We start from the raw sequence: 12,255 nt of genomic DNA on the forward strand, positions 1-12,255 counted from the left end.
GGTCCAGCGTTACTTTGTTGTAAATAACGTACTTCTTGAACTTGTAATAACTTCCCCTCTTGTTTACTTCTTCACAGGTGGCTTTGTCCAATATCTTCCTTTACACTGCCATTTTCAAACACAAATATCACCAGCTGAGTCATGTCAATCATACCCATTGTTTCTGTCAAATTGGAGAAGACTGCTCTGCCTCAAATTATTTTCCCACTGTTGACAAACCTCTTGTGACAACAATTTGATTCGTCTCGCCTTGTTTCTGTATTTGCAGCCGGTTGCACACCACTAGCTGAATTAATAATTCTTTGCCTATTTCTAAATTCTTTAAATGGAAGCTGATCTATTTAATTCATTGTTTCTTTCACCACTGCACCATCACTGACAACCTGTTACGTTTTGCAGATACATGAGCATGTCTGAAACTTAAGACATACCAGGGGCAGCCTTCTCTTTTGTAATGGCTTCAGAAAGACACTCTCTTGGGTTCTCAAGGCATCTTAAAGATAACTTACTTACACTTTTGAAGACTGCTATTTTTGTTGATAGTCCTCTTCAAATTTCTTATGATACATGATAAAGTGACCCCCCCCCAAATTATCCTCTTAGATAATGGTGACACTGACACATATGGCAGCTTACATGGAGCAGTACGGCTCATTCCATGATCTCTGCATCAGTCTTTAAATAGTTAAACAACAAACAACTGAGAATTTGGCTGTCTGTGCAATAAATGAGCAAAGGGACATAAAAGGTAACTGCTTGATTGCAGCATTTTAAGCAAAGGCCTTAGCCTTCCCTTGGAGTTCTGGGTATAGGGTTACCATACGTCCGGATTTTCCCGGACATGTCCGGCTTTTTGGGCTCCAAATCCCCGTCCGGGGGGAAATCCCAAAAAGCCGGACATGTCCGGGAAAATCGGGACATGCGGGGCCGGCGGTGCTGGGCCGGGGGCCGGGCCGGCGGTCGGCGGTGCCGAGCCGGGGGTTCGGGGGCCGGCGGTGCGGTGCCGGGCCGGCGGTGCGGTGCCGGGGGCTCGGGGGCCGGGCCGGCGGTGCGGTGCCGAGCCGGGGGCTCGGGGGCCGGGCCGGGCCGGCGGTGCGGTGCCAGGGGCCGGGCCGGCGGTGCCGGGCTGGGGGCCGGGCCGGCGGTGTGGTGCCGGGGGCTGGGCCGGGGACCGGCAATGCTGGGCGGGCCGGGGTTCTCGGCCGGGGGCCCGGGGGCCGGGCCGGGGACCGGCAGTGCTGGGCGGGCCGGGGGTGCTCGGCCGGGGGCCCGGGGACCGGCAGTGCTGGGCGGGCCGGGGGTGCTCGGCCGGGGGCCGGGCCCCGGGCCGGCACCCCAGAGCCTGAGCCGACCCAGGCTGGAGACGCCGGGGGGGCCAGACTGGGCCGCGCCTCCTTCCCCCACGCCCTCCTTACCTGTTTCAGGCTTCCCGCGAATCAAATGTTCGCGGGAAGCAGGGGAGGGGGCAGAGTTGGGGCAGGGACTTTGGGGAAGGGGCGGAGTTGGGGTGTGGGCGGGGCTGGGGCCCCATGGAGTGTCCTCCTTTTGGAGGCTCAAAATATGGTAACCCTAGTATTCAAGCATTCAGTTCCTACACTAACCTCACCCAGCACTCCCCCAAGCAGGTGCAAGAAAGCCTTCTTAACTGGTCTACTGGCCCCTGATTGGTCAGTGTCTCCTTCTGGTCCTTCTAGTCCCCTGGAGGACTAAGTCTTGTTGGTGGCCTGGCCTGAGAGGGTTTTCCTTAAGCAGGGAGGTGTCAGAGCACTGATGCCTCCAACAGGTGGCAAAGAAGGACTGATAGGCTCAGTCATAACGTGACATAAGAGAAGATTTATTTCCCCCCACGTCCAGCTCATGATTACATTTTGTTCTGTTAACCATAAATTCCCCTCCATTTCTTTGCTCCCTTCCACATTTCATCCCTTGGGTCTCTCTCTGCTCTCCTTGCTGCTCTCCCCACTTCCCCTCCAATGAAGATGTACAATAGGAGTAGTATTAGAAGCATAAAGCGACGTGCAGACCAATGCATGATTCAGAACCCTGTGCTTCAGGGCTGATAAAATCCAGCCAAGACCAACTAGACTCACTACTGACAGATGTGCTTAGTGACTCCTTCAGAAAATGATGTTATCCCACTTCCCTAAAGCATGCAATAATGCTGCTTCTTTTCAAGAAACCAACTCTGGATGCCACCGATCTTGCAAAGTTACTTCCCTATTTCCAGCCTTCTGTTGCTAGGTAAAATCAAAGAAAAAAATCATAATTATGTTGCTGATTTTGTTTCAGCCTGAAAGGGCCTTTTTGCCTGTTTGTATTAAACCCTCTTTTTGAAACCTGATTCATGTTTACCAGCAAACTTTGTGAGAGACTCTTGATGCAAGACCCTTCTTTTGGTCTACTGGGGAAACCAGCCAACTTACCCAATGTTTCCTAGTTTTAGTCTGCGGCCATGCTACTTAAAAATTGCCCAATTAGGAAACAATTTTGCAGATTAGTTCTACTAATTACATTTCAGATGTTAAGGTTTTGCATGTAGGTACCTGGCTGGGTGGATGGGAAACCCAGGTGGGAGAAATTATTCTTGAGCATTAGGATGCTTCCTAGCACTGTCGAGGCTTGTATGGGTTGAACAACTGTATTAAAAAAAGTTTCTCAGTCTATGCCAGCTGGTGCCTGCTGGGAAAATTATGTTTGTGAAATGAGTTTCAAGATCTGATACTGGAAACTGTCAGAAGATTTTGGACCTGGCCTTCATGTTCTCACTCATCATGAAACTACATGAAGCAATCCAGTAACCATGACAATGTCCACAACAGGGAAAATTTACACTATGCCAACCCCTAAAAAGGCTTCAAAATTAATGTCATAATACTCTTTAGGAAAAGGCATCGTTAAAGGTAAATAACCTCTCTTTATTGGTGAAAACATCTTTCCATGAGCAATGATTAGTGGGAGTGGCTCAATGTTTTTCCAGGTTTAGCCATAAAGTTAGCAGTTTTTTGGACCATTTTACTGTTGCTTCATTTAGGTTCTCTCCCTTCCCTGACCATTAATGCAAGTGCACAGGGGATTAACAGTTACAACAACATTAGCAAGTTTCCTGTTGACTGAGACTGACATTAGAAGAAACAAGTAGATGTCTGACATTTTAAAGTCTGCCCTTTACCATGCATTCACTCTGAGAGGTGTTAATTCACTGACTCAGAATTAAAGAGTAAACTGTCAGCTTGAGCAGTATAACCATCTGATCCCTGTGTTAGCCTCACAATATGCTTAACAGGATTGTCATCCTCTAGTTCCCCCGAATCCAATAGGATACATAATTCTGAGCTATCTGCTTGCCAAATGGCAGAAGTATGTAGCTTCTAAAAATCAATAGGAAAAAAAGTATTATAGATAAGAGCTGAGGCAATTCTGAACCTTCTCTTGTATTTCTTTTGGGAACAGTAAGATTTTAAGTGAATGCACCAAGCATCTTAAAGGCTAACAACAGATTAGCAGGTTAACTGTTGAAATAGGTTTATCAGATCAGCATGGTGCTCTTCTTGTAATTATGTTTTTACAGCCTCTTTAAGAGATGGTATAGGAGAAGGGCTTGTGATGTCAGAGTGGGTAGGGCTTAAAAAGAGGGATGAGAGCTAATCAAGATAAGTTGAATTTGTATTTAAAGCAAAGTCAGCGTTAGTTAAGACAGTTTTTTGACGTGTTAATCTTCATGTGTTTTAAAAGCTGCCAATCATGTGACTAAGGCAGCTTGAAATGAAGACTGATGGTGAACATACAAACTCTTGGATGTTCATGGTGTTCTCCTTTATCTTGAAACTAAGGTCTTCATAATAGGTGTAAGTATACATGTTAATGGAATAAAAAAATGCTAGTTGTTTTAGTGTAATGTGGCAGTATAGTCATGGTTATACAATATCAGGAAATGTATGATTTTTCAGACTTTGGTATTAAGTATCCTCACATCACAACAAAAAAATCATACATCTACTTAGTCTCGTTTATGGCATATTTAAACTATGGTACTTAACTCTTGATACAGTAACTTTAGGAAGAAATAGGCATGGTATATGATAAGTAATACAGATGATAAATTATGTGTGTTGGGGCATTGGCTATCTGTTAGAAATATTCTCTTTAGAATATTTAGAAATATTTAGAAATACTCCTTGCACATGTGGCTGGAAGCTTTAAAATTTTTACAAAATCAAATGGATCAGCTTGAAGATTTTTTCAAAATCTTTCATAAATAGAACATGTCCTGTTTTTCCAGATGGTTCATTGTTGATATCCATTTACTCTTCTAAAAAAATGCTGCCATGCTCAGCAGAAAATCTCAAACAGATACAATAGAAAATTGAACGCCAGTTATCTTAACTCAGAGGAACTAAAAATATTTAATGATAAAATATTCCTTAAAATTAACTAGCTGTTAAGCGGCTACAATTTAGTCTTCATGTTAATTTCTCTTATTTGAAGTACAGTAGAAAATCTCAATTATTTGCACTAATGACTGGGAGACACTTCATGCACTATTCATGCTACTGAACCATAAAATGTACTTCATTGTTTTATTTTTACAAATGTAGTTTAGGTCGATCTATCTAAGATGTCTCTCGCATGTGTTGCCTCTTGATATCTAATGGGTCCTAATGATACTATTCTGCAGAATAATCGTATTTTGTACATCTTTATACATTGTATTATATTTTGTAAAAATATTGAAGTCTTAGTAAGATGAAACTTCCTTACATACAGCTATTAAAGGGAGTGTGACCACTAAAACTTGAAGAGAGTTAATGGATTTGTAGACTGAGAAAGATTGAGGCTCTACTTTATTGCACTGTAGACTTAATATTTCAAGTTCTCTGGAATTTCCTTAGCATTTTAGTGAACATGAACTACATGTTGTCTGTTTTCATGGTGAATAATTTCTCTCAAGACCATGGAAAATCAGGATAGTCTCTTCTTTCCACACTGTACAACATTCTCGTATCTTCCAGTCACCATCTTATGGAGAGAGCACTATACTTACTAAAGACAGTGTTGACCCAAGTTACCATGTATGGGTCTGATCCTGCACAGTGCTGAGCTGAAAGCCCTCAGCTTCTGCTGAAGCTGCTGAATGTTGGGCTGCTCAGTACCTCTCAGATCAGGCCTGAAGTCTGAGATTTTACATAGTAATTTCACTGAATAAAATGTTGTTTGGTTTAAGTCTTGTGGCTATGCATATTAACTCAGAAAATAACACTGGTCATTGTTGTGGGCTTGGTATTTGATAACTGCAGCTTATATATAATCTAAGGTGATCTCCAAAGAATTTTTTTAAAATTTGGGTTTGTGCCCTTTTTTGCTTCATGATACATAAAGAATGCCTGAAAAGTTTTTTTTTTTTTAATCAGCTTGTTTTATCTTAGACATATAAGAAATGTCAAGTTCAGTTTTCTCTGATTTTGCTGGAGAACTTCTGGAAGGCTTCAGGGATGTTTATTGTGATCTCTAATATCTTAATTGAAGGGGGAAAACATTGAATATTTACCAAAGGCTTTCTTTAGTCACACTGTTAGTTAGTCGCTGAAGTTGAATAGGTGTGTAAAAAAAAAAACCCAAACCCCAAAGAGTTTTAATCAGGCTGGATAAAAGTCTCTTCCTGTTTCAGCAGCTCAGTTTTCATTCTCTTGGCTCTGGTGATGATATTATCTGCACTCGGATAGGATTTTCAAAGGAATTTAAATCAGATGCCCAAATCCCAGTGAAATTCAATGGGATTTGGGAGCCTAACTCCCTTAGGTTCCAGTCTAGTTCTCCAGTTGTCAAAGAGTTTTCCAGCTTATCCAGGACCTATATTTCCAATGTTACAAAACAGACAATATAAAAAACCCAACCTTTTCATGCCAGCTTTATAAATCAAAAAAGTTAAAAGGTCACTAGGCTCCATTTTCCCCCCTCTTTGCTCGTCCCCATTAATACAGGAGACCATCTACTGCTAGGTCATAGGTCTGAGGTATTTAGTGTGATGTATGAAGCCTGGTAATTATTATTACTTTGTTTTCACTGTACCACACCTTTATGTTTCTGAATAGTTTGTGTTCAGGAGCAGCTCCTCTATTGGGAGTCCTGATGGATGCAGAATGCTAGAGAGGATGTACACACAGAGACACAAACGTACTGTGCTATTTAAAATTAACTTCCATTAGAGGTCTGCTTGAGCCTAATTTTATAGCCCAACCTGGACCTGATCTGGACCACAACCCACCTGATTGTACCCAAGTCCAAGAAGGTCATTTTTCGCCCCAACTGCTGCCCACCAAATCTGAGTCAGCACCATCACTACCTCTGCCTGTGGGGTTGGCACAATGGCTGTGTGCCCCACTCCTGCCAGCCACTGCTCTTTGCTGCGCTGTGGGTGCTGCAACTCGTCAGCACACTCACTCCACAGCACACAAAGAGGCAGAGGCCAGTAGGAGCGGGGCACGCAGTTGTCACTGTGCGGACCCCACTGACAGGAGAAGGCCATCAGAGCTGACCAGATCCAAGCCCGAGAGGGTCCAGTGGCTTTCTGTCCTGACCCAAACCCAAAATTTGTAGTAGGTTCCCTCTGGGTTTGGGTTGGGTTGCAGGGCTCTTATCTTGTTTTGTTATTTCCCTTAATCTAAATATGTAATTCAAACTGATACTAGATTATACACTCTTAGGAGCAGGGCTTGTATCTTCTTATATGGGGCCTCAACTGAAGCCTTTATTTGCTACCACAAATAAAAATAAATATTAATAGAGCTATGGTTGTGTATGGCCTGTGGTTAAAGCACTACATTGAGACTCAAAACATCTGGGTTGAATTCCCAGTTCTGCCATGACCTCCTGTGTGACCTTGGCCAAGTCACTTAATTTCTCTATGCCTCAGTTCCCCACGTGAAAAATGGGAATAATAACTCTTCCTTTCTCCCACCTTTTGTCTGTCTGATCTATTATATTGTAATATCTTCAGGGCAGGAACTGTATCTTACTAAGTGTTTGGACAGTGTGTAGCACACAGTGGTCATGGCCTGATCTTGGTGTAATACATGTAGCTAAAGGTTGCCTTAGAAGTGTGCAGAATAATTAGCCTGCTCCTACCTCCATTAACTTCAATGGGAACAAGATCAGTCCTAATAATTACTACTATTAAAATCAGCCCCAGCATGTGGAAATTAAACTCCATTTACTTCAGTGGGGGCTGCACCCACTAACACCAGGGTTGAATTTGGCCCTAGAGCTATTTCTTAAGGCCACTATACTTAAAAGACTAGATGAATGAACTACAGCTTCCAATTTTGGATTCAGATGGGTCAATAATGGTGTAACATACTGATATTTTCTACAGTTACACACATTGTAAAAGTATGCAAACTCCATTGGCGACATACACAGAGTAAATATAGTTATTTGTCTTCCTTGAAGAGGAAAAATTGTTCTCAATCCAGTTTTAGGACTAGACTCTAATCTCAGTCTCAGATCAGTTTGCGCCCACGTATCTGGGATTAGAATTTAGCCCTCTAAATCTAGTCTGTCAATTTGTACCTTACCCCAATCAAAGAAGCATGTTTTATGCTGTTGTCTGATATGTCCACATATTTTTTTCTTTATTTGTTAGAACTGCCATTTATTTTGCTAACTGTGGACTCATGAATCCAGCACAATTTCGAACTTTAGTAGTTATAGGGCAGTTTTAAGGCGAAAACAATACAGATTTCAGGTTTTACTGTTGGGACTAAATTTGATTCCTTTTAAACAGAATCTAAACTTGCTATAATTGAGGCAACCAAGAAAGCTTTTCTAAAAGAAGAGGCAAAAAATGTCAGGAGAGAAATATACAATATTTACATCAATATTGTGTTGAATACTATTCAAGAATAAGATGTATTTTTTAAAAAATTGTTTCCTTTCTCTTTAACTTAATTGAGGATTTTAAAACTACACTTACGTCCTTCCAAAAGAGTAGAGCAGAGCCATTGCAATGATATATTGCAAATTACTTTTTAAATGGTAATTCTATATGCACATGAAGTATGTCAAAGCAGTATTTAAATTAATGAAATCTTAATTTATATAACTATAAAGAATGACAGTCTTCCAACAAGTCCATATTATACATGATATATTGTGATTGTTAGGGTAGGTTTTGCCAAAAGCAGTAGATTGCTTTGAATAAATTGTCTAGATACATATGACTGCTATACACATTTTGACACTGCACATAACATGATTGGATTTGTGAGTGCTTTTAGTTCATGAAGTTTGTGTCTTGCCACCTCTTGCCTAATAATTTGAGACAGAATTAGCACTGGGTGAGTGGTTCTGCCTGCTGCCAAGAAGGGTTTGTTGAGGGTAAGAATCCAAAGCTAGAGATTAACTTGTCTTCATCCTCGTAATGTGCTGTACAGCCAGGATTTGTGCAATAGGATCAGAGGAGAGTCATACATGAATGTAGCACTGGACAGCTGGTGTGTATGCATTTTTTATATGAACCTTGCTTCAAAATTTTGAGCAACCTTTCAGTTCTCACCAATGTTCTAGCTAATATATGAATCAGAAGTATGCTTTCCCTATTTTCAAAGTGGTTTTGTTTTATGTGGCAGTTTGTAATATGATAGCTGTTAGGAGGCAGAGTGAGCCTTTTAAAAGAATCATGAATTTGACCCATGATTTAGGGTACAAGGTAATTGCTGTTTGGTCTGGGTAGGAATTTTCCCAAAGGAAATAGCATTACTGAGTTTGCCATGTACATTGTGTGTGTTTTTACTTCTCTCTGAGGCTAGGTCACTTCTAGTCTTGAAGCAGGCTGAACCAAGACAAACTACGGTTCTCTTCCAGTAAGGCAGTTTCTGTGTTTTCAAGTCAACTGAAACAAAACATTTAAGTTCGAATCTTCCTGCAGAGAGAAACCATATGCAAGATTGTATCCTGTATTCAAAATGAACATAGTCCAAATTCACACTAATGATATTCTGAAGTTCAGTATAAAGAATTAGATTTGCAATTTCAATGACAAGAGCAATTGGGAAATTTTTCTAGTATAATCAAAAGAAAACCTAATGTAAATTACATGGGATATACTGAGGCACCAGTAAAAAACAAAATGCCTTCATAGAGCCACTAACATGAAAAACTCACATATGAGTGGAATCTTCTCTCTGGCTTGTAGATTTTCAAAGCCTGGTGTTTCAGTAAAAGCATCGGGCTACAGCCTTTGTGGAGGAAGCCATTGCTCAATTACATTAGTTAAGACCATAGTGACTTGACGTGGACAAGACCTAAGATTCCAATACTGAGTGTATCAACTGATACTAGTTTGGATCTTGGTATTTGCTGATCTTTATTCAAATAATAACCACATATCTGCAAATATTTCTCATGCTTCATCAGATTAATGGAAGCTGAATTATTTGCTGCCATATTTCGAGAGGACATTTCCAACCATCATTTGGTGATGATGGAAACATCACCAAAAACAAAAAACAAATGAACAACCCAAAACAAAACAAAAAAAAGCAAAACAGAACCCATCCAAGTTTCCCTAACAGGTGCTTCAAGGCAGTATCTGAAATAGCCCTGGCACTAGTTCGCAGAACAATTGTGCTATTTAGCAAGAGCATGTTTGTCAGCAGATTGTAACTTTCTATACAATCCATGACCGTAGTTAACTTGTCAAAATCCAAATAATTTTAGGAATGACATGGAAACCAGTGCTAATGGTCACCTGCTAACTACAGTCACCTTTACCTGGTCTAATCTGAAAAGTTTTACTGGGCTAGCTATTTTGGTTAGGGATGTGATTTTTTTTTTTTTTTTTTTTTTACTGGAATAGTTACACCAGTAAAAGTTCTCGTGTGGATACAGCTTATAGTTGATGTGGATGTGCCTTATAGTTATAGCATTATAGTTTAGTCCTTTTCCCATACAGGAATAGCTATATCACAATAAAACACTTTTATACCAATACAGCCGTGCCCACGTTAGGGGGTTGTAATGCTTTATTCTGGTATAGGTAAAGCAGTACAACTTTCCAGTGCAGACAAATCCCCTGGCAGCTGTTAATATCTTATTAATGTCAGGTTTTTGTATATAGTTTTTCTGGTTTACTAAAATGGAAAGCAAAAAGGCACTTCCTGGTCTCCAAGCTCTGTCCTCACACCCAGCCCTTGCCACTTCATCTCCCACCTCCAAATACCCCACTTTCTCATGCTTCAGGACACAAGCCAAACCCTGAGGAAGTTACAATGAAACTTCCCCTATAGGCAGGCTGTTTGGTAATTGCAAAGATTTAGTGCTTTCCTCTGAAGCATCCAATCTGGCCAATGTCAGATACAGGAAACGAATTAGGTAGACCACTGGTCCAATACAGTATGGCAATTCTACATTCTCTCCCGCTAGTTACCACCTATGCCCTGAGCCATTGTAAAAGTGGTTCAGTTCAGCGCTAAAGAGCTTTAGCACTAAGGCACCTTTAAAAATGCTTTAGCGTCTCAGAAGCACTTTGGCAGCTCAGATGCGCTTCAGCAAACATCCAGCGTCCTAAACCACTTTACGACTCAAGTGCCCTAAAAAAAGTGAATGAAAACACATCTCAAGGTGCATGTTCAAACCCATATCTTGAAAACTTGAAAGATACTAAGCTATTTATCTTCAAATTTGTCTTGATTTTCCTCCTCCATGAGGACTACTGTCATGGTCAGCTTGGTGTCTAGTGTTTCAGCCATTTGTGAGTCATAAGACATTTTTTTTAAAAAGTGGGTCACATTTTTTTCATGGTGAGAGTAATTCCCTCCCCCACCACCGTATACCTCAAATGGCTGAATTAATTTAATTCACATTCCTTCAATAAAATTCACTTTGGGACTGAGACCAACTATGGGAATTGTCAGAAGATGGTAAGGTTTTCTGAGAAATGGGGGCTGGAATGGAATCCCACACTCATTCCATCTCATTGTAAAGTATTTGTGATTCAAGTATGACTCAACTATGCATATACAATTTATTATAAAGTAACTAAGGACATGGTTACTCCCTTGTTTTGGAATTGATTTGGAATCCATACAAATTCTAAGGATTGATTCCCTCAAAGAATATACATATCTGATAATGAATTACACTTTTAAAAGTATGGTTTTCTGTGGAGAGTCTGTAGATTTTGGAAGTCCATGTTCATTGTCTCTCAAAAATTTCCATAGAAAGTGGGCTCAGTTTACAGTTGAACTGCTTACAGATTGTTTTTACCTGCTTTCATACCATCACCAGTGCTAAAGCTTCCTCCCTGGGCCAAATACTTCCCTCAGTGACACCTGTTCAACCCCACTGTCTTAATGGACTTTGCACAGGTGTAACTGATTGGCCCTATAATTGGATTTTAGTGAACAATTCTGTTGATGATGACCAGGCATGAATAGAATACACCTCACTCAATTTATTGGCTCAGCAGGGATACAAGAATGGGTGGGGGAGGGGGAATATCAGTAAAAAAACCATTTTAATCTATGAAGTTAGCCAGTACAGCATGACTGAATACATGCAAAGGGGTAGATCTAAGTAAGAAGTTGCCAAGACATTTTTCAGAGGAGAATGGCACTTTAATAAATCAAAACTTATCACGATATGCCAAAAAGAAGTTGGTTAACAAGCCATATAAAATCAGATAAACCAAAGCCCTAAAATGGTTTGGGCCCTGCCTGCTTCAGAGACTGTGTCCCTTCTTGTGTGAAAACATGGCTTTTGAGATTAACTGAGGTGCCTCAGATGCCAGCTCCCTGCTTAAATGGGTGTGGCTGGTGGCAGGGGATTTTCAGTGAAGGTTCCTTTACTCTGCGGTTTACTTCCCCCACTTGGTCCAGCAGCACATGACCAAGACCTATTTCCTTAGCACTTTAGCACTGGCTAAATAAATAGTAATAGTGGGCCTAATCATAGCTGTAGTTTAACTACCATATTTTGAGGGTCAGCTCCAGTCTGGCCAATGGGGCTGTGCATAGAGAGGCAAATTCCATGCCTGCCCGAGGCTTGCAGTTTGGGGGGCCAAGATCCCCCACACTCCCCCCCAAACTTTGCCCATGGGCCCAATCCTGTTCCAACAGTAGTTATAGCAAAACTCACAGTGAGTTCAATGGGAGCAGGATCCCTGCCTAATATGAGCAGTACAGCATGGACTTAACTTGTCTAGCTTTGGGCTCCATTCCCCAAGGCACGGCTGTGAAGAGCCTTGAGTTGAGAACTGCT

This window comes from Emys orbicularis, chromosome 9, assembly GCF_028017835.1.
Source record: "Emys orbicularis isolate rEmyOrb1 chromosome 9, rEmyOrb1.hap1, whole genome shotgun sequence".
NCBI classification, from domain to species: Eukaryota; Metazoa; Chordata; order Testudines; family Emydidae; genus Emys; species Emys orbicularis.